This window comes from Dasypus novemcinctus, chromosome 21 (assembly GCF_030445035.2).
Source record: "Dasypus novemcinctus isolate mDasNov1 chromosome 21, mDasNov1.1.hap2, whole genome shotgun sequence".
Classification (NCBI taxonomy): Eukaryota; Metazoa; Chordata; class Mammalia; order Cingulata; family Dasypodidae; genus Dasypus; species Dasypus novemcinctus.
This window is the reverse complement of record NC_080693.1, coordinates 72663770-72688156: the sequence shown is the minus strand read 5'-3', so window position 1 is coordinate 72688156 and position 24387 is coordinate 72663770. Positions and strand designations below refer to the sequence as shown.

The 24387-nt window shown below is 36.2% G+C and overlaps 1 protein-coding gene across 1 annotated transcript in view; it reads right to left on the bottom strand.

Moving 5' to 3' along the window:
- The window catches only part of GNA13 (G protein subunit alpha 13), a 46832-nt gene that overhangs the window by 13527 nt on the left and 8918 nt on the right, over positions 1-24387 (bottom strand). The gene's annotated exons all lie outside the window — the stretch shown is intronic.

Here is a 24387-nt window from a genome sequence, read left to right as displayed (position 1 = left end):
AGATGCAGCAAGATGATGCAACAAAAAGAGACACAGATTCCTGGTGCCGCTGACAAGAATGCAAGCGGATACAGAAGAACACACAGTGAATGGACACAGAGAGCAGACAAACTGGGGGGGCGGGGGGGGGGCAGGGAAGGGGAGAGAAATAAACAAACAAATCTTAAAAAAAAAAAAAAGTCACTCTATTTCTGTATTAGCCAGATTTACCATTGCCTTTTTGGTAATGTGCATATTTGAATACTTCGTATGTTAAAGTAATTTATATGAAATTTAATACATTTCAAAAAATATGTTTTAACTGTTTTGTATTGCATTTATTTGCTTGCTTTTCCTTCATTTTAGAAGTAACACATTTACTGTGGAAAATCTGAAAACTAGAAGAAAGTACAAAGAAGGAAATAGGCAATAAACTTTAACTCCACCACTTAAAGAGATAACCACAGTTAACACTTGAGGCTATTTCCTTTTCCCTTCCAATCTTTTTTTTTTTTTAAACATAGCTGAAATAATATAGAGAAGTTTGTATCCTGGTTTTTCTGATTTAAGTTAACTGTAAGTAAATTTTAATGGCAATATAATAATCCTTAGTATTGATATGCTAAAATGTTAAATAAAACCATTAGTGTAATGTTGTAATGTTGGATAGCTGTTATTTCCTTAAAAAAAAAAAAACCATAAATGTTATGATAAACAGCTTTGAGCATATAGCTTCATGTGCTTTATGGATTATGTCCTTGGTGATCTCAGAAAAATTACTAAAGCAAAGAGTGTAAACAGAGACTCCTAATATTCACTGACACAAAGGCTCTAATTCTCTTCTATCCCCCATAGTTAAACATAAGTTTATTCCTTAACAGTAAATGTACAATGAAGATAAACTAAGTAAAGATCATGTAAGAAAAGGGTTTTGCAGGTGCTTTTATAATGAACTAAATAAAGTGCAAACACTGAGAGGTCACAAAGTGGTAAATGATGCTTGCCATTTTAGGGACCCTAGAGCAAGAGAATATAACACCTCCCAACCCAAATTAACAATAAAAGTCCAACTATACAAATATTTATTTCAATACATCTTGTTTATCTTAACTCATGGTTAAAGAAATGAAAGTTAAAGTAACTCAAAGATGCGCACTTTCAGTATTATCTAAAGCAGCAAGCGCCCTCCTTTTGCTTGTGAGGGTACGAACATAGTGACAGAGTCATTCTAGAGACCTTGATGTTACACGCAAATCTTTGGTCTTGGTCTTTTATGGAGTTGCATACTCCATAAAATCTTTAATGACCCATTCTAAGGAATTTATTCAGGTCAAGCAAAATAATATACACAAAAAGCTATTTGCTCAGTGCTCCTTATGACTGTAAGATTTGAAAGTTCACTTTTCCACTTAGCATTAGGGGAATGGAATGATTTAATAAATTATGGTAAATTAACAAAAAAAATTTCAAACAGCAGTATACTTGATAGAATTGCTACATATGAAATATGTATGGCATTAAATGCTAAATTAAAGCAGTAGATTGCAAAATACAGCTCCACAGCCCTTTATCCACAATTTTAAAATTTAAAATGTGCAAAAACCAAGTTTTTTTGCAAGCTTGGCACAAACACTTATTCAGCAGCAAAATCTGGCCTGCATATGATGTGCTTATTTATCCTACTTAGTAAAGCTGTTCATATGTATTGTTACAAAAAGGAAGGGAGGGAGAGAGAGAGGGAGGAAGGAAGGTCACTCTAACCTGCTCTTCTCTTGGTGTTACAAATTTTTAAAAAAAATTTTTAAGATGTTCTTTTATGAAGCTTCTTGACTTAACTACCTTCCCTAAGAGGGGATCTTAAATCTTTTGGATTATTAGATGCCTTTGCTTATTAGAAATTTCTTAATCTCACCAATATCAAATGATAATAACCACAGAAAAATGCATGTGCTCCTATTATTAAATTTCAACTCCAAACGAAGGAAGTTACATCAGTATAATTAATGAAATCCTTTGTGTGCTGGAGACACACAAAATTAATAATCAAAATTAAACTACAGCAGCAATACTTTTAAGAAAAAGAAACATTTAAATTTAGATTTTCCACAATTTACTGTAAGAGTCCAGATAAAATCAAATCATCAGGTTCCCCTAAATTAAACTACTCAAACAAAAGATTTTACACTCTCGCACACATATGTGTATGCCTGTACATATTGGCGATTTGAAAGGATGAACACTTTTCTAAATTAAGTAATTTTGGGGAATTTTCTCACAGCCATTTTTAAAAGTCTTACTGATAACACCCAAAAGAGAAAATCTGTCTTTTTACTATCTAAAAAAAAATAATCCCCCACCCCAAATATTTATAAAATGCTTAGCTTGTTTGCAATTCAACCACGAAGGGCAGAGAAATGAATAAGGCTGCTGTCTCTGTCCTTAGTCAGTCCAAGAACTTCTAATTATCTCCTTGATTGTCCTTTAGGGTCCTTAGGCAAATTTTACACCTAGCTCAGTAGCTGGTGTCTGGTGGCCACCCTTCCCCCACTGAAACTGTCTGGTGAATCAAGAATGAGTTACTGGGAAAAAATTCTACCCGCCCACCCCCCCAAATTTTTTCCTAACAATTTCAGAGGAAGTGATCAAAGCCTTCTAGCTGTCTAATATTAATGTTAAGAAAAGATGTGAATTCTAGTCCTTTCTCTATCAATGAGTATCTGGGTCAACTTCTCTATGCCTCAATTTCCCCCTCGGTAAAACGATGTAAATTCAGTGATTCAGTGTATAATCTCTAAAGTTCCATCCTGCTGAACAATTTCAACTTGTATAATTGATTTAAATTTAAGTTCTCCTTTCATTATATGCCATGTGTCCGTTAACCTTAAATTTGCTTTTGTTATGACTCATTATTCAAGTTATGTTTCTTAGTCTCTCTGTTAGTATGGAAGTAAATGATTTCATGTCTAGGGCAAGAAATGTCATGGGTTTAAGAATCATTTTTTGTTGGTTATTTGTCAGAAGATTGTTATGAGACTATTATAAATGTTGCCAATCCATTTTATGTTACTCAAGGGAATTTTTAATATAATTCGAAAGAAAATCCATTTCATGCATGGCTTTTTAAAGATGTTTTATGTCATCTCAGTTCTTTTTTCTCTGTTCCGAACACTGAGATAACTTTATAGGTTACTGTAATAAGCTTGAAAAATGTAAAATATCACAGCTCTCTGAGAGTTTTCCAATATTCTTCGGCCTTGTGATATTTAACACTGCCATAGCAGCCAGTGGATGTATGTTCTAGCCACAAGACAGACTTTGTTAATGACAAAATCAATGACCACTGGTAAATTTAAGTTACTTCAAGTATAAAGTGATGATAGATGAGATTAGCTCCAGGTCCCTTTGAGTTACTACTCAAAGTCTTACTAGACTCTTTTGAGTTCTATGAACTATATTTGATATCAGCTTTGCGAAGCTGTGTCTAAGCTAGAAATGGCCTAAATGTTGTCCCCACTTCCAAGAATCACTTGTTATAAATATTCTTTCTTTGCTTGCAAATACAAAATGGGTCAGGGGCCCTAAATCTCAAAGCTGAGAACACAAATTAGAAAATACTTTCTATTAAATAAACTCATAGACACTTAGCCGTTTAGTTGCCCAGTTACTGAACAAGTGACAGATGCAAGCATTGCTTTCTTATATGTCAGCTAAAGTTCATAAAAGACAGGATTTAAAATGAACTACTTTAAAAGGATGTGGGATTTAAGCTGGACGGTCAAAGAATAAACAAGGAGAAATTGCCTGTACTTTCAGAAGAATAAACTCAAACACTGGTAGCTTTATGTCAATAGGAAGGAGCCAACTCTACTAACACAAAATAGGTACAAAGTAGAGATTTTAACTTCAATGCCTGATCCATTACTAAAGGATATTATGGTAGTGTCTGCAGAGATGAGGATCAAATATAGTTTTTTTTTTAAAGCAAGGAATACATACTCTAGGAAAGAAATTTGGCAATATGTATCAAGAGCTCTAAAAATTATCCTCATATTAACACTACAGAAAAATTATATACAACTACAACAGTAGTAGTGACTCATTATTGTAACTGTATGAAAAGGATGTTTGAGAGCCACTGATTATTCCTTTTACGTATCAAGATTCTATAATAGTGGGTCAGCAAACTGGAGGCCATGGGCCAACTCTAGTCAACTTCCTGTTTTGGTATGGACCATGAACTAAAAATGGTTTTTACATTTCTAAATGGCTAGGGGAAAAAAATCAAAAGAATATTTCATGACGTGAAAATTATAAGAAATTCAAATCTCAGTGCCCATATATAAAGTTGTATTGGCACACAGGCCTGCACCTTTCTGCACATTCTATCTATGGCTATTTTCGTGCAATAACAGGCAGAGCTGAGTAGTTGCAAAAGAGGTCATATGTGGAGCCTTTATAGCTCTGCACTGTTGCTTGATGCACTAGAAACTGCAGCGCCACTTATAACCAGACAACCATATTCACATACCACCAGTATTACCATACCACATCGTTTTGTTACTCATGAATACCCATCTTAACAAGAAGCAAAAAAGAAAAGTGGACTTTGAATTATCATGCTCTTAAGGCACATTAAAATGTGGATATTTTGATAATTAAAGTTTTGTTATTAGATAATGGCACATAGCTGTTTAAAAAATACAAGGATGTAAAAATTCACCCAATTAAGTACTCTTCAGAATTATTCCCAAGTCACAGGAAAACAATTGTCAGAAAAACTACAATGTGTAAACTAGAATACCTCGTTACAGGAGAATTTCTTCACAAAAATAAAAAATGAAAATAAGACTGCAAATAAAGTAAATTTCTAAGTGTCTCATTTGTTAACCAAGCATGGAATGCTGGTTATCAAGGGTGAGTTAATCAACTGGTGCTTGATTACAAGAGCTGAAGAAATGTGCCAAGAGAAAATAAACTTGGTCTTTTAGTGAGAATTGCTCAAAAAATTCTAGAGACTGGGGAACCACCATCAATGAAAAAAAAAAACAAAAGGCAAATGATTTCGATGGTTTTCTTCGGCTCTTGGTAAGTCCATAGATGTTACTGATACTGCTTATTGTTGTTTATTCGAAGAGTCAATGCCAAGTTTGAAGTGACTGAAAAATCGGCAGGTGAAAATGTTTTCAAAGAAGTTGAGAAAACAATAAACTGGTATATCCTGAATTAGAACAGGCAAGGATGTGTTTTACTTGATGATGGTTAAAATATGTACAGGGCAGAAACAGGCTTAGCTGGACAAATTTACAAAGTTCTGAAAATGGTTATTCATTACATTACTCATAGGCAGGTAATGTCAACAATAAATTTAATTTGCTCTTGTGCGTTTCCCAGGGTCAGCTTTTAAATTTGTCAGAAACAGAAGCTCCCATAAGTACCCAACCTCAGTATGATGACTTAGCAGTGGTTAGTGTTTATTGAGATTTTTTGAGTTCAGTGCTGAAACTGAATTTTTTCTGAATGAGAAGAACTACTTTCAACCACTATGTGTGGAACACTGAAGAACATTGGAAATTAGCTTTAGCTGCAGACTAAATGTTTCTAATGAATCAACACAAAAATTAAAAGGCAAAATTACATTTTCTGCAAAACCTACACTGTGATAAAGTCACTCTGACAACTAGCATTATATGAATCACAAGCAATGTCTGACTGCTTTATATATTTTTTTTTCTGTAAAAAGTTAAACAGGAAGTAAGACCTCTATTCCCATACAAATTTGCAGCAGATAACATTTTCCAAACTCAAACTACAGTCTGGCAGCTTGTTTTCAGACCCCAGGGCAGGTGCAAGGAAATTTCCATATTTTAAAATTCATTTAACTGTACAAATAAGGAGCTTCCACCCTAATCTTCAACTGGAAGTGGTTATTCTGCAATTAAGGCTAAGAGCAAACATTAAGAATAACCTAACAGAATTCTATAAATGTCTTTCAAACAATATGTGCAGGGAAGTGACTTGGCCCAATGGATAGGGCATCCGCCTACCACATGGGAGGTCCAAGGTTCAAACCCCGGGCCTCCTTGACCCGTGTGATGAGCTGGCCCATGCCCAGTGCTGATGCACGCAAGGCATGTCATGTCACGCAGGGGTGTCCCTGTGTAGGGGAGCCCCACGCGCAAGGAGTGTGCCTGGTAAGGAGAGCCGCCCAGTGCAAGAGAAAGTGCAGCCTGCCCAAGAATGGCACCGCACACACGGAGAGCTGACATAGCAAGATGACACAACAAAAAGAGACACAGATTCCCCGTGCCGCTGATAAGATAGAAGCGGTCACAGAAGAACACACAGCGAATGCTGGAGGTAGGGTGGCAGGGTGGGGGTGTAAATAAAAAATAAATCTTAAAAAAAAAAAAAAAGTGCAATTAAAATAATATGCTCATCTGGCAGTACCTACCTATGTGAAAAGATTTTCAAGGATGAACTATGTAAAATCTCATTACAGATCAGCCTTAATCAATGACCATTTGCAATCGATTTTCATAGGGTACACTAAAACTATGAACCTCAATTAAACAAATGCTGCCCTCAAAGAATCCCATTTTTCTCATTTCTAGACCTGTATTACAAAAAAAGTACATCAGTTAATAATCTATTTTGAATTTCATCAATTAAAAAATTGTGTGAATTCCTCTTTTTACATAAATACCTACATAATGACCTTGATTTTGCCCCTTGGCCTGCAGAGCTAAGACTATACTACCTGGCCCCTTCACAGAAACAGTTCACTGACCCCTGTTCTAGACCAATTGTTCAGGGCATCAGAATCGCCTAATGTGCTTGTTAAAAATACAGATTCCCAGGTCTACAAATCAAAACCTTATTTAGAGAGATCCAAGAGAAATGGTTCTGATGGAGCATCCCAAACATCAGTACAGATTCTGATATATACATTTTACTCAAAATTGGATTTAACATGTCATTCTTTGGGATCTATTACACCAAATAAGTGGTTTTTTGTTGTTATTTTGTTTAAAGCCTTGTAAAAATGCCAAGGATATTAAGAAACTAGATAAGAAACTTGATTGTGTTTTCTTGCAAAAAATAGGTTCCAAGCAACAATTATGTTCTTAATGATTCAACTAGGGTATCACAAAAATATTAGGCCTTTATTTGCGATATCTGAGTAGTGACATAAACAGAACTAAGTCTAAAATTAGAACTTTTTCTCCCCCCCTACCTTTTTATAAACTGACTTGGCAATTAAGACATGTTAATTCCTATTTTACTATCGTTCTAGCTACCTCCCTCTCCACATCCCTAGAGCTAGTTTCAAAAGCCCACCATGTTCACAGCTTTCAAGACTCCCTGAGATTTTATGCTTAAAAATGACCCCTCCAAAAATTAATGAATCTGGTATGCCAGATGTAACATCATTAACCTGCTTTTACAAAGCACAAAATGAGAAAAATATTAGAAATGCTGCTTATGTCTTAGCAACAGGATGGCAAGGAATATGAAGCCTTAATTAAACTTACAAAATTAATTTGTTTCTATGTTAGATACCTAAACTTTGCGTGACAAGTAAACAAAACAATCCAAAGTGCACAAGAAGCACCCTCCCCCTTTCAATGTGATAAACAGTTAAAAGTTGCACTACAGGATGAATACAGCAATACAATAATATATACAATACAAAAAACCACAAACTGTAAGAAATATATCAGGCTTTAACTTTTCAGAGTTTAAAGCACTACTCTTCCAAACATAATTTTAATTTTATAAATGTTAGAGCTGTTAATCATCACTGAAAAATCCTAAAACCAGAGCATTTTCTAAATTCTATAACCCCCAAATTATAACCAAATCACTCCCCCCCCAAAATACCATTTATTAAAAAAATGGTAGTCGTTATCACAAACCATAAAGCAATATTATAGTACGTAAAATAAAGCCATTTCCATAGCAAAAAGACAACTAAGGAAATAACTTTTACCAGATAAATCTGATACTAAAGAATTATAATTTTGCCAAATATAGGTATCTAAGGGGAAGATTTAAATGAAGAACTTCAGAGTCATAATCATTCAAGATCCTCCCTTTAAGAATAATACACAGAAAATGAGATTATAAGGAAACTCACCAAAATTTAATAGTGGTTATAAGAATGTATAAATTTACCTTTTTTTTTTTGGTGAGCCCTCAAAGGTCCCTATTTTTTGGGGCAGAAGGAAAATTCAGCTTACTGACTTCTGCAATACTCTCTGATGTCCTGATCATAACATTTTTATGTCCTTTCTCTTGTCTTAGAAACCTAAAATTCACCTTTCTCAAATCATCCCAGTCTATATATTTAGTAAAACCAAACTTCCAATTTTATCACTGATGTGGAGACAGTGGGCACTGGAGGTGCTGAAGGCAGGGAGAGGAAAAAAGGGGTGTAATATGGGGCATTTTCGGGACTTGGAATTGTCCTGAATGACACTGCAATGACAGATAGCAGTCATTATATATCCTGCTATAACCTATGGAATTGAGTGGGACAGAGTATAAACTACAATGTAAACTATAATCCATATTTGGTGGCAATGCTCCAAATGTATTCATCAATTGCAATGAATGTACCACACTAATAAAAGAAGTTGTTAATGTGGGGAAGGGTGGGAGGTGTGAGGAGTGGGACATATGAGAATCCCTTATATATATAGATATACTTTTTTCTAAGAGTTTTTTTTTATCCCCCCCCCCCCCCCCCGAGTTGTCTGCTCTGTGTCCATTCGCTGTGTGTTCTTCTGTGACCGCTTCTATCCTTATCAGCAGCACCGGGAATCTGTGTTTCTTTTTTTGTTGCATCATCTTGTGTCAGCGGCGCCATTCTTGGACAGGCTGCACTTTCTTTCACGCTAGGCAGCTCTCCTTACAGGGCGCACTCCATGCGTGTGGGGTTCCCCTATGCGGGGGACACCTCTGCATGGCATGGCACACCTTGCGTGCATTAGCACTGCGCATGGGCCAGCTCATCACATGGGCCAGCTCATTACATGGGTCAAGGAGGCCCGGGGTTTGAACCACGGACCTCCCATGCGGTAGGTGGATGCCCTATCCATTGGGCCAAGGCAACTTTCCTTAAATTTTTTTCTGTGTGAAACATTTTGTGTAATCTCAGTATCTTTTAAAAAAAAGAGAAAATACATATTTAGAAAAAGAAAAAAGAACAACGCAATCAAATTTCCATTTCAGGGTCCTTTTGCATAAATTTCTATACCATTTTATCAGTCTCTATTTTGGCCCGAGTCATTGTTACCTTGCACCCAATCATTTGTGTACTTGTCTTATCTTCCCTTCTACAATGCAATGCTCCTGGGGACAGAGTTCATGTAGTATTCATTGTTGTTTTTCTCCATTGGCATATAGGTTTTTTATATATACATTTAAGAAAAAAAGAATGTCTCTCTTTGGAACTAGGAATACAGTGACATGCCAATTTCTCATTTATAACAAAGGTCCTTTTAAAGAATAATGGAAGAAATAAAAACAAACAGAAACTGGAAACCTCATCAGTTTAGAAAACACTTTATAGGTGATTCTTAACATTGCCTGTTACCTACTCCCAAGAATCACTGTAATTTGAATTTTCCCAAATTGTAGTATTTGCCTCCACAAAGGAATGAGCTCATCGGTACTTAAGACATTTAATAAAATACTCAAATTTATGGGACCCCAGTTTCATGTATCACAAGAAACATCCTAACTAGATCATCTGTTCTGGCCTCAAATCTGGTGTGGAGTAGTGCCACAACCTTATGCAATTTTCAGGTCACCAAGGAAGATGAAAGCCAAGGAATAAGCTTCTAGCCCTCTCTAGCCCTCTCTAATTCCCACCCTCCCTTTCGCTCCTTCCAACCAGCACCTTTTTCTTTTAATCTGTAGCCCTTACACACACACACACACACACACACACACACACACATACACACACACATTCTCTCTTTCAGAGAGCTGCAGTTTCTACATGCCATCTCTAGTCTGGCTTCCCCCACTGATTTAATCCTTTGTTTAATCCTTTCTTTAAAGGATTAAACAAATATCCTTTCTGTTTAAATATGGGGGGCAGGGGCTACTAATATAATATTGGGAAGTTCATCTGACAGACAAATGTCAGAGATATTGGGGAAAACGCAGTCAAAACTGAAGGTTTAAGAATATAAATTAGTTTGGCTGTTTAGTCAAAAAGTGATTACCAAGAACTACCTGAAATGGGAGAATGATAAAGGCTAATGGTAGTATTTTTGTGTTCAAACTCTCTAGCTAGTCCCTACTAATCTCACCAATGTATTTCCTCCTTTTCTCTATAAAATATGCTCCTATCAAAAGCAGTCTCCCATACTCACTGAAGATTGTGTGTCTATTTCTATCACCTCTACCAAACACTATCCCCCCCATACCCACCACCTCATTTGACTTCTTTCTAGACACAATTCAAACCTTAGCTCTTTTGTTTTTACTTTAAATATTTGGCTAGTTTTAATTGCCCAGTTTCAACAGTTAGTCTATGTACTGAGATATATATACAGCAGAGAAAAACCAACAAAGACAATTTCTGTACCAAACCTTAGCTCTTACTTCCATGATTGTTTCCCCACCTCCAATGCAACCATCCAACTCTCAGCAATATACTCTTTACCAAATATCTATTGCACTTACAGCTTATACTTCCCAGCACATTTAAATTTTTATATATAATACTATATGTAAGAATCTAGACTGCAAGTGCCTTTGGTATACCATCTTAGAGCTCACTGTATCCCAGAATAGGAATATTACCTTGCACATAGCAAGCTACATAAATATCTGTTGATTTTTTAATATTATCTTTCCCTTTATGACATCCTGTGTCCGTCTTATTATTTCTGCAAATGTCAGTCTTTACAAGAATAATACATATAGCAGGAAAGCGTTGAAAGTAACCTTCTATTATGAAATCCCATTGTTTATTAAGATGTAATACATCTAGGGAAGTGGATTTGGCTCAACCAATAAAAGCATCCGCATACCATATGGGAGGCCCAGGGTTCAAACCCAGGGCTTCCTGACCCATGTGGAGCTGGCCCACGCAAAGTGCTGATGCCCGTAAGGAGAGCTGTGCCACACAGGGGTGTCCCCTGTGGAGGGGAATCCCACGCGCAAGGAGTGCACCCTGCAAGGAGAGCTGCACCGTGCGAAAAAAGTGCAGCCTTCCCAGGAGTGGTGCCGCACACATGGAGAGCTGACGCAGCAAGATGATGCAACAAAAAGAGACAAAGATTCCCAGTGCTGCTGACAAGAATGTAAGTGGAGACAGAACTACAGACCACACAGCAAATGGACACAGAGAACCAGAGAATAGACAGCGGAGCGGGGGCGGGGAGGGGAATAAATTTAAAAATCTTTAAAAATAAAATAAAATAAAAAGATATAATACATTGTAATACATCTAAATTGAAAGATCAAAAACTTATATGGTTATGTTCTTCAGAAGCATGAAATGCTTTATGCCTATGTCATAAAAGTGATATAAAGTATCCTGATAGTTCAAAGGGAATAATATTCAGATACAATTTTGAAGGGGCAAAAGTGACCACAAATTCTGAGGATTGCTTTTGCTCTGAAAAGATTTAAGAACTTTCAAGATACTTCTGATCCTAGTTTCAGCAAATCCAAATTCAAAGTAATGACCTAGCATGACTGTGCATGCCCCAGGACTAGATCTTCAGACAATGGGGTAGAGCCAAGGTGATTCAGAATTTGAAAGGCAACTGTTTTTGTCATATGTTGTACATATTTTAATTACTACTATGAGGTAATGTGGCAAAGGTCAAATTCTGGAAATTTTAAGTAAAATTTATCACAATTTCATCTTACAGGATTATCTCATAGACATAATTTATAGGATTATTTTTATCAGCAAACAGTATAATGAAAGAAGAATACTGCAATGAAATGGGCCATTCAAGTTTGTTTTTCTACTAAAATGAACCACCACTGCTTAATCATATAAAATGGCTAGAATTTAATCACAGGCCAATTATGTATGTCTGTAAATAGCAGAAAGTTCACTTTGAAATAACGGCTCATTTATAAAGAATAAAATGAGGTGAATTTAAAAGTATCCTATTTTATACCAAATACCATTGCTTGTACACTTTGGATGAATTATATGCTTTTATTTTATTTTTTAATACTCTTCATTATAATTGCTATTTTTAGATTTACTTATTTATTACCCCCACCTCACTGTTTGCAGTTGCTGTCTGCTCATCTTCTTTTTAGGAGGCACCAGGAACCAAAACCAGGGCCTCCCATGTGGGAGGGAGACACCTAATCCCTTGAGTCATCTCTGCTCCCTGTATGCTTTATTAATATATATCAATAAAATTATTTGTTTTTAAAAAGTATACTATTTTTATGTGTTGAAGCCCTTTTAATTCTAACGCTAAGATTATGCAAAATAGTCTTTTTAGAAAGGAGAACATAATAGTTCAAGAAATACTAAAATTCTAAGAAAATCTGTATTACCAAGATAATTTAGTGAGAACATTTCTTCAGAAACCTAAGTATACATGTTATTCTGTAAATGACAGCATAACTCAAACTTAATATCCAGTTTCTCTTTTTATAGAGAAGCTACAACTAGTCAAGCACTATAAAAAGCAAGACATTTCCTGAAGTACTAGTATACTACAAAATAGATGTTTGTATTCTAAATGGCTAAGTCAAATGGTTTAAAATGGATTACATATTTTTCATGCATAGTTAAAGTCCTTTAATTTGCAAGTATGGACTATTTCAAAGAGGAAAAAGAATTTAGAAAAATGAGAGAAAACTAGAAATCTGTTTACTCCTTAAACTGATCACAATTGTGAAACAGTTCTATTGCTGTAAGATTGTTGTATATCTCTACCTTTATTAGTCTTACAAGCCCAAGAACGAATCCATGTCAAAATGTTTTCTGAATATGCATTATACAGGCTTCATTAAGCATATACTTAGAGAAATCAACTCAACAGGAAACTTATTAACTTGCCTTTAAAAGTGACCTAGAGGGGAGTGGGTATAGCTCAGTGGCTGAGAACCTGCTTTACACGAATGAGGTCCAGGTTCAATCCCTGTTATCTCGTAAAAAAAAGAAAGAGAAAGTGACCTAGAATTAAGTTATCAATAATTCACATTTGTGTAAATTAATAATTTCAGTCTGCAAATATATTGACTTTGGCAAGAATAAAATTCCAAATGTAAATAAGATACAAAAGGCAAAATTTGGGGGTTAAAATTGGTTCATGAAACAAGACTCTTCATTTCAAACTATGGATTTGGCTAGCAACAAAGATAGAAAGTGACATTTCTTATTATTTAAAGATTCAATTTCCCATCCTATCTGTTCTTACCCTATTGTCTCTTCACATATTCACATGAAAACATGAAATGTACCATGATACTGTTCTGTCCATTCTACATATCTGAAATCTAAAATTTTAAAACTTACAGGTAATTCCTTAAAGAATAAACATAAAACTAGGCCTAATTATTTTTAAGAACTTGTTCACAGTTCTGAAAACAACTCTAAAGTGAAAAGATCATGAAACCAACCTACTTTAAATATTTGAAATATATCACTTCTGTAACATTTAAAAATTATACAGACCTTTTTCACCAAGGTTCTATGTCTTTTTCTCCCTTTACTTTTTATTTCAAAATAAAACATGACAAAGGAATTACTTGAGAAAAAAATTTCTCAATTACTTGGCTAGAGGCCAGTTCTACACACATGGTAGACATACAAAACTGCTCCTGGTTCTTGGTGCTTGCTATGCAACAGGTTCATTTCTTTTGCTTAGTGCCCTTCCAGCGTAATCATACTCACAAAGGGCCTATTTGTTTTTTCTTATCTTTAAGATCACCTATCTGTTTTTTATATGACTTTCTCTAATTACTCCATTTTTCTCTGGAAAAAAACTTTATGAAGTATTTGAGGTGATCCATATCACATGCTTTTAATTGGAGTAGTAATACTGTCATCTTTATCACTAAAACATACTTTATTATACCTTTTTGTTTGGTTCACAAAGAGCAAAATTGTAATAACTTACAGTCAAAGAAATAAAAGCCATTCTCTTTTGCCCTGAAGATATGTTAAAATAAGCAGACTCCAACTGAATGCAGATTTCTTGCTAGCATTTCCTATGTGCATAAATTAAAACTTCCAAAAGAGCCACAAGTATTCAGTTAGATAATATTATAAACTATGCCAGTATGTGAAAACTTTTAAAAAATTAAATACCCTTTCAGACCAAGCTAAGATAATTTATAATAGGGATAGAATTTCCAGAAGAACATAATCCCTTCTTTAAAACAGAACAGATTTTAGAGTGGAGGCCAGGGGTTTTTGGTTTATTTCTCCCTTAAATATTAAGTTCAAATTTTAAAAGTGAGAAAGGAATTCTCCCATTTTATTCCTTTGTTACCATTTAATACTGCCATCTTCTGTTCATACAAAATACATGGGAGGGAATTTTCCATTAAAGCAATACATTCACATCCATTTCTAGAAGAATGTCTTGTTGGTCCTCTAAGAAAAATCACCTCATCCAGGAAATGCTAATGTTGCAACATTAAATGAACAGGATATGAAATTGTACAGAAAGTACAAAAAAGTTTATCCCAACATCCAATATTGTATTCAAATACCGGAAGGAAACACCAAAATGTCAACAAAGATGTCTTGGGGTGGTAGAATAGAGGCTAAATGAATGATTTTCTACAATGAGCACATATGTTTTAAAATGTAAACTTTTAAAAAGGCTAATTTGGACTCTGGAGCCTCGCGCGCACACACACACACACACACCCCTTTCCTTTTTTTCAGTTTTAAAAAAGCTTAGAGATTTGAGCCTTGAAAAGTTCCTCACAGGAAAAATGCTTTTTGAAAAGGACCAATCATATACAATCATAACAGCATAAAAAGGAATACTGAATTTTTCCCGAACTAGAATCTCTCAGTAGTAAATCTTTTTTAATTCCCAAAAAGAAATTATCAACTGTTAAAAAAAGAAAAGAAAAGAAAAAAAAAAGATTATGCAGTTTTCCAATGTAGGACATACTTCGTAAACATAGTTTCAATTTCCCTGCTATCTAAAGAGAGAGGCCTACAGAGCACATCAGGATACCCAGACATCCTCATGAATGCATGCAAAGTGGAAAGTTCTGCTCTATGATGATGTGCTCCATTTTGAAATCCCCATAACTCAAATACTGCACAATAATCAAATTTGATTAACAAAATAATTCTATATACAAGCTCACGCAGCAGGTGAGAGGAAAACCCACTACTTTCCCTTCCCTATCCCCAATCAATCATGTCAGATAGTCAAGCTATATTTCTAAATACTGGTGAACGTGGGAAATAGTTCAAACTTCAGGCAGGCACATCAGCTTCTGTTGCCAAGTTACTAATACAGTTAGTTTTGTTATTACAGGAAGCAGGAAAGCATGGTACTGAATATCAGGCATGGGCTTCAGAGTCCTACACCTCTGAGTTGAACTCTTGGCTCTGTAACCAAAATTAGCTGTGACCCTGACCTACTCCTTAACCTCTGAAGACCTATGTTTTATATACAAAATGAAGCGAACTGGCCTACATGCTCTCTTGGGTCCTTTCTAGGTTGGAAAAACACTTAGTGATTCTCAGTCTTGATAGAAAAGCTACAAAGGCAGTATGTTTTAGCACTTGTATCATTTGCAACTGCTGTTTTCTCATCTACTCCCTACTTATCATTTGCAACCACTGTTTTCTCATCTACTCCCTACTAGCCTGGGAGCCTCCCCTTGGCCCCCAGGGCGGCCAGGGAGCCAGCTCACGTGAGTCCCTAAGGCCTAGTCGGAGCACAGAACATAGTTTGGCCAGGTATTCAACACACGAGTGCAGAAGGGACAAAGGAATAAATGAATATCATGTACATAAGTGATCAAGTTATTGCCCTCACTAAATTGATGATCATAAGCACCATGAAAAATGCTTGTGTTTGCTTGGCTTAATGAATTAAGATTAGTAGCAGACCGTAACTCTTCTGAAACTAGGATTCAAACAAATTGGTTTTTATAAATGCAATGACCTCTTTTAGTTAAAAAGATACAAACAACCTACTAAGCCAGGTAATAAAAGGATGAGAACAGTCAGCTTGTTTGTAAGTGAATCTTCCTCACTTCCTCACCTCTCATCCCTCCCCAAGTCCTTCTTGTGTGGCTTCTCCCTCACCATGCCTTCTGCCTTGGTCAGCAATAATCTTCCCATTGCCAAAATCAATGGACCTTATGAGCCCTCTCAGTGGCATGTGACACCACTGACTACTTTTTTCATCCTGAAACACTTTCCTGGCTTCCCAGTCATGTTATGTTCCTAAATTTCTCCTACCTTTCTGACAACTTCCAGCATATTCTCCTCTGAATATTCTCAAAAGATAAGGAAATTCTTAAGACTATGTTGAGCCCTCATCTTTCTATGCATTCTATAGACCATATATCATCTACTTGCTACCGCCACCTTATGTTTCATGAAAAAACCGCAACATACTCTGCCCAAACTAAACACTTACTCTTACCCCTTGAATCTCCTTCTCCTTACAATCTTTCCATTTAATAAAGAGTACCATCATCTCCTAGTTGTTAAAGCCAAAAACTCAAGTCACTCTTTATATATTTCCCTCATGAGATGGCTCCCTTGTCTGTTTTGCTCACTGTTTTTGCTCATTGTATGTGTGTGTTTTCCAGTTGTTTGTTTTTTCTTTAGAAGGCACCAAGAACCAAACCCAGGACCTCCCATGGGGAAGGGAGGCACTCAACTGCTTGAGCCACATCTGCTCCCTGCTCTTTTTTTTTCATTGCCTGCTTGTTGCTTTTGCTTGTTCTCTGCTCGTTGTTTGTCTACTTTAGGGGGAAATGGAACTGAACCCAGGACTTCCCATGTGAGAAGCAGGTGCTCAACTGCTTGAACCACATCCATTCCCCCCAAGTCACTCTTTTTTTTTTAAGATTTATTTTTTATTTACTTCTCTTCCTTTCCCCCTACACCCCCCGCCCCCAGTTGTCTGCTCTCTGTGTCCACTCACTGCGTGTTCTTCTGTGATAGCTTCTATCCTTATCAGCGGCACTGGGAATCTGTGTTTCTTTTTGTTGCATCATCTTGTGTCAGCTCTCCTTGTGTGCAGTGCCATTCTTGGGCAGGCTGTACTTTCTTTCGCACTGGGCGGCTCTCCTTATGGGGCACACTCCTTGCACATGGGGCTCCCCTACGCAGGGGACACCCCTGCGTGGCACGGCACTCCTTGCACGCATCAGCACTGTGCATGGGCCAGCTCCACACAGGTCAAGGAGGCCCGGGGTTTGAACCTTGGACCTCCCGTGTGGTAGGCAGATGCCCTATCCATTGGGCCAAGTCCGCTCTCCCCAAGTCACTCTTTTTTTTTTTTTTTAAAGATTTATTTTATTCCCCCCCTCCCCCGGCTGTCTGTTTTGTGTCCATTTGCTGTGTGTTCTTCTTTTTGTCCGCTTCTGTTGTTGTCAGCAGCACAGGAATCTGTGTTTCTCTCTTACCCATTTTCAATTTACCAGAATCATAATGATTTTCCCTATAAAATATACTTTGAATCCATTTTCTTCTCTTGATCTCAACAGCCACCACCTGTTTTACAAGTTGCTCCTGCCTTCATTCAGCAAGTCTCCTAACTCTGGTCAGCACCTAGAACAGTGCCTAGCCCTTAATAGACTAACTGCTCTCCCCACTTTCCACTAGTTTCCACACAGACACTACAGTGATCTGGTCTACAATCCTTTTGTGACTTCCCAACACATTCAGAATAAACCCCAAATTTCTTAAAGGGCACTATAAGCCTTGGCAGTAACAGGCTGTTCCCTGCCCCCTCCATCTGGTCCTTTGTCCCTCCCTCACATGCTCCATGCACACTGGTCTTGATCATATTTCCCAACTTGCACCAAGCTTTTTCCTATCTCAGTTCCTTCACACATGGGTACTCACTCTGCCTGGCAAACTATTCTCCCTCGTTACTCAGCTAGAATGTTCTCATTTACTGGGTCTTAACCTAAATGTCACCTCCTCAGACCATTCCTTTGTTCTCATTGCTTTAATACTTTCTCTTCAGAGAATTTATCACATGTATAATTACATACTTGTTTGCCTATTTAATGTAGGTTCCTCTGACTAGCATTTAAGACCACCAAGGGCAGATACTATTCATTTGGCAAATACTCCCAGCCTGCAAAAAAGTACCGATTCACTAGCAGATGCTCAGTTACATGGATTAGAACAGGGGTGAAAAAGTTCACCCACTACACTGATTTAAGATTTTTGATTTGTTTTGCCAACAGAGAGATTAAATTTTAAAGATTAAGATAAACAACTACTATTACTTCAATGGATTGGTAACTTCAGCCAAGGTCACTAAAATCCAGTTTTCAAAAAAAGACTATTCCCTTGATCCCTATCAGCCCATTCTAACAGTGCTCTGCTAATGTAGATATATCAAACTCTCTTTATAAAAAAAAAAAAGAGGACATTTTGTAAAAAAGGTATGTTCACAATACAAGCAAAGGTAAATTATACTCATAACGGTATCATATAGCTTTAAAAAATGAAGTACTGTCAAGCAAGGAAAGAAAAATCACTGCTAATTTCCAGAAATGGGCACTTTAAAAAAAAAGATGACAATTTCTAACTGGATCAAAATTCTGTGATGAACTGCAATCTGGGATTGCTTATAAACAATATGAAAACTTTTCAATTACATTAGAAGAATCTGAACAGAGTTCATGAAAATAACAATAAAGTGTTCTGATACCCCCCTTCCCCAAACAAAAAGTAAATCTGGGCAACTGAATACCATGTACATGCAATTTCCAAATGACATTTTCCTAGAAAAATGTATGGCCATGTGTTTCACAGAACTGGTCGCCATTCAACTCTTATGTCAGAGTACATTCACTGCCAAGTTCGATAATGGAGCATCAAGTGAAGAAAACTTGAGGTATATTGATTTTGAGGAGTTGAAGACTTAAACTGAGCATTTACCATGATAAAAATGGTAGTAAGGATGAACCATGCCTCTGTAAATGTCATTTAAGATTATATCCTAATGACAACCTAAGTCAGTAAAGTAGAAAAGGAATGATGCAAGGATATAGTGGAAGTTCAAGATGTATAAAGAATTACATGAATATTAGTACAACACTATATACTTAACACAATCTTACGTGTACTTAAAATAATGTGCTTAATGGTAGCATATTATTTGTCTATGGGGAGTGGTCAGAATGGGTAGGGAATGAAAGAAGAATGCTCCATGAATTTAATGCTTGAGCACTTGTAAAACCATTTAGCAGCCACAGCTGTGGACTAGGAGTCCACAGACAGGTACCTGGTGTCTACTTTAGTATCCTTTACTAGCTCTGTGACCTAAAGCATCTCACTAAACCTCTCTGCATCTCAATTTTTGAATCTGTGAAACAGGGACAATATAATACATCCTGTTTCTCTCACAGGTTTTTTTTCCCCTTTTCTTTCTTCTTTTTTTTTTTTTTAGGAGGTACGGGGGATTGAACCCAGGACCTCATACATGGGAAGCATGTACTCAACCACTGAGCTATATCTGCTCCCACACAGGTTTTTGGTTTTTTAAAAAATTATATGAAATGTGTGATAAAGCTTTTTACAGAACAAAGCAATTTTTATAAAACATAAGGTATTAAACAATGATATAATTATCAGTACTGTGAATTAATTTTCTAAAGAAAAAAATTGGCACCTGCTTTGAGCTAATATGACTAGGTACTCCAAATTGGCAGGGCTGTTGCTTATTCATGAAAGATGAACAGAGAGTATCACTCTAAGGAGTCCCTTTGGCCATTATGCTCTTCTTTAAAGCAAGCTCATACCTTTTTCCTGGATTAGATCCATACTCTAGGTAACAGAGTTCTGAAACTAAGCCTAGTTTTCATAATAAAACTATTTCCTTGATCCATTTCTTAGGATATTTAGTAAACATTTTTGAAGCAGCATAAATTACTGTCCCACTAGCCTTGTTTACCAAGAAAAGGTAACAGAGAACAACACAGCATTTTACAATTCCCCTTCAGTTCCTAGAGCTCAGACAATACATAGCCAATTTTCTAATAAAAATACAAAACATGAAAAATCAACATAATCTATCAAGTGATATACCTATGCATGTGTGTAGGCATGTATGTGTATGCAATCTCATAAAGTTTTATTGAAATACAAACACATGCAAAGACATTCTCTTTGTTTTTAATGTCAACAGTACTATAGATACGCGTTTCCAAGATTTGTATAAAATGTAACCCACTCTGACATCTGAGCAAATTCTACCTAAAGAGACTTAAATTTTAAAATTTCTACTATTGTATATAATCCTTATGTTAGTGAAGTTTTATCCTCACCCTAGAATCAGTAGCACTTTGAGGTCAAAGTCTTTTCTTGATTTTATCCATAAAGAAAATGGACCAAATCCTTCTCCAACAGAAACATAGTATTTACAACCAAGAGTAGTAACTTACTCACTTTTTAAAGCAAATACAAATTAGTATTAAAGAATAAACAAATACTTCTGATTCCATTTCAAATATAGGCTGCAATGCAAATAAAGAGAGAAATATTTTAGCCAAAACTGAAGTTTCATGTTTTACTTATTTGGCACTCAGCTCCTAGGCCAATTTCTGAAGTTAAATGTTACTGTTACACAGATTGAGGGAAGAATCTCTGTCTTAATGAATAAACGATCTTATCAGGTTTGGAGAAGAGTGACTTTCATCAAGCATAAACCGTACCATTTAAGTAAGAAAAATGAAGTCTAACCAAAGCTACCACAATAACGAAGAAAACAGTTTTAGTTTCAGGAATTGCAAAGAAAGACTGGTCATTACAGGAAACTGTATTAATGCTGACGTTAACTTGTTTATAGCAACTAGGAAGCTGTGGGGTGTTCCTCCCTGTCTCACAAACTTTCCTGTCCTATATAAACAGTTCTATAAATTTTGCTCAGACTTCTGAATAAGTCAACGTAAATTAAACATTCAAAAATAATTAATTGGAAGTGATTTCTACCATTTTGTTAGTGTTGCTACATGTCTGCAATTGTATTATTTCAGTCAACCTTTGATCCCTCCCATCTCTTTAGTCATTTAAATTACCAAATTCCCTAGCTATCGTCACACAGACTTTTATCTAAAGACAGGGTATCTGAGCGCAGTGGCAGACTATAATGAATGCACAGCCAAAGCTGAATATTATGAATATTTCATGCAGTACTAAAAGAGATTGCTTCTTAGGATCCCAGTGTGCTAGTTCCTAATACTAAAGAGATATCTTAAGCTATAACATGAATTTTAGGTTTTTCTTTTTTCCACAATAAGCTACTTAGCTCACCCATAGTGGAACTAACCAGAAAAGGAAATGTTTGCTTTTGGGAACTGGGGAAAGAAAACATTTATGTTTGCACCCAGAGTTATTACTAACAAATGAGTGGCCTGCTAAAAAACTAACTGATATCAGCATCCTACCCCCTGTCTGAAAGACTGATTAAAGGAAGGACAGAGATTCATTTCAAGCAAATGTAAATCAGGGAAAGCCTTAAAAACTGTCAGTATGCTTTGGCATTAATAAATTAGTAATCAATCATTAACTGAAATGAAAAAGCTAATTTTAGTTACTTTATCTGCCAAATCCTCCTGTTTTCCCTGATGTTTACTTTCTCTACCCAAGACTCAAGAATCTACATTGCTAGACCTAATAAAAAAGAATATGCAGGATTACATAATGCAAAGACTTCCAATCTCCTGGACAATTAACAAGCTAGCAGAAGGAAATAATTCCTATATTCCAGAAGGAACTTAATGTAGAATGTTTCATTTTTTAGAAGACCCTTCTAATTCATGTCAAAGAATTCAGAAAATTGTCAGGCCCTATGCTAACAGGAGAGAGAAAAGACAAAGCTTACCAAAGAAGCTTCTAATTTAGTGGGAGAGCCAAACATAATAAATGAAAATGACTCTAAAGCATAGCAGTTTATGAAGAGTGTTAGGAAGTAAGTATATCAAGGGATGCACAGGGCACGGAGAATTGCATTCCAATCAGAAAGCTTGCGGAAAGCTTCACGAAAGGACACAACCCTAAGGCACTGTTACTCAAGTGGGGCCATGGAGCAAATCCATCCAAATCACCTATGACTGTTTGCTAAAAATACAAATCACTGAGCCCCATGCCAAATTACTGACTCTGGTAGTGGAATGTGGGAAACTGCCCCTCCCCCCTTTTTTTAAGTATCCAGGTGAATTTAATGAACGGTGTCCATGGACCACCTGTAATCACATTAACATTTGATTCTCACTGCTCTAAGCGAAGGGTAAAACTTTAATGAAAAGTTACGGAAAAGAAAGATCCTAGCAGCGCAACTATGTGAAAAGAGCCATGGAAACAGAAAATTAGGGTCTGTGGAAATTAAGAGGTTACAGAGTATGTCCACTGGCCTACTGAAATATAATGTTGGAATGGTGAGCAGGCTAGCTAGAGTCTTGACTGACACAAAAAAGTTGAACTCTGCTCTGAAGGCAGTGGAGAATGATCAAAGCTTCTAAGCAAATCCATGCTTGTGTTTGAACAAGATTACTTTGGAGTCCAAGCAAGAGGAACTAAGACAATTATGTAAAGGATAGAAAGGATAGGAGAGACTCTGTGGAGATAGAAAAGACAGAACTTGGGGATGTGCTGTATGCAGATGAGTAGAAGGAACTGAATATGACTTTAAGGAAAATTTAAAATATGCCGAGTGCCTTTTCATGACAACACTAAGCCAGGCACTACAAAGCAGAAAAGAAGTCAGTCATTAATTCTGCTTAACAGAGGATGCCAAGTACTATTAATGACGAGGATGCACACAGGAAAAAAAAATCCCTGACCCCAGGAGCTTAAAATCTAGATTTTCTTGTATCCCTATTTTTCATCAGGAAAAAAAAAAGTATTTCTGTACATCAGGCTGAATGACATAAGCCAGACACAAAACAATAAATACTGAATGACTCCACGTACATGAGATATCTGGAATAAGCAAATTGACAAAAAGTAGATTACAGATTTCCAGGGGGTGGGGAAATGAGGAGTTATTGTTTAATAATACTGAGATTCTGTATGGGGTGACGAACAAGTTTTGAAAACAGATGATGGTAATGGTAGCACAATATTGTGAATGTAATCAATACCAATGAATTGTGCACTTGAAAATGGTTAAAACAGGAAACTGTGTTATATATGTTACCACAGACACAAAAAGTGTTTCTGGAACATTCCCGGGCTCATGCTTGAGGTCTTCTTTGCTCCTATATCATCAGCTGAGTCAAGTCAAGAACAGGCAGATCCTCATCCTGAATGGTTTTACCTATTTGCTCTTTTTTTTTTTTTTTTCCTGTTGTAAGCCTTTTATTGTTGCTTCAAGTTTAGGAATGGCAAAGAAATAACTAGGAATGCTTTCTGAACAATGGTGATGTGACAGTCTTGATATAAGACTGTAAGCTGTGAACATCAAAATCAAGAAATGTTAGTGAAGTCCAACTTCAATTAAATGGATTTAGGGAAAGTACAGAACTTTTTCATAGAGAACTTTCGAGTTGTTCATTTTTTTCATTCAATCAATATGTACTGTGTGCTTACTGCAGAAGGATGTTTCTTCCCTAACCTGGAAGAATGAATAGGGCATGAGAAAACATAACGTAAAATGTGGCTTGTTGAGAAAGTGAATTTATAAACAGAAGGGAGAGTGATGGGAGATGAGAAGGAGTGTATGGAGGGCCCTGATTCAAGCAAGACTACTGAAAATAAAATAATTACTGACAAATTAACCAGAAGTCTGGGAATTGGCTGGAGGTCAGCTGTCAACTTAAATTCATAATTTTCATATATAATACTGCCAGCTACCTAACAATAAGGTGAAACAGTTCCTGCCCTTCAGAAATGAACAAATTACTGGACAAGACAAGGTACACACATGAAAGGAGAAAACTATACCAGATGTTATATAATCAAGTGTTAGTTTGGATGATACACATAACAACTGCACTTAAAAGAAAGCAAAGATTAAGGTGTCAGTTTTTTAAAAAACTATAACTTCTAATAGCAAAGACTGCTTCTGAGTATAAACTGTAACAGCAAAGACTGTTGACTGTACATATATCATTTTGTAGCCACACCCATAAATGAGGATCACTAACGCCAATGACATCATCAAGCAACGTTCTGAGCAGTTTTACTTTTAACTGTCGCGTTATTTTGATCACATTACAGTAAAACACTTCAGAGCT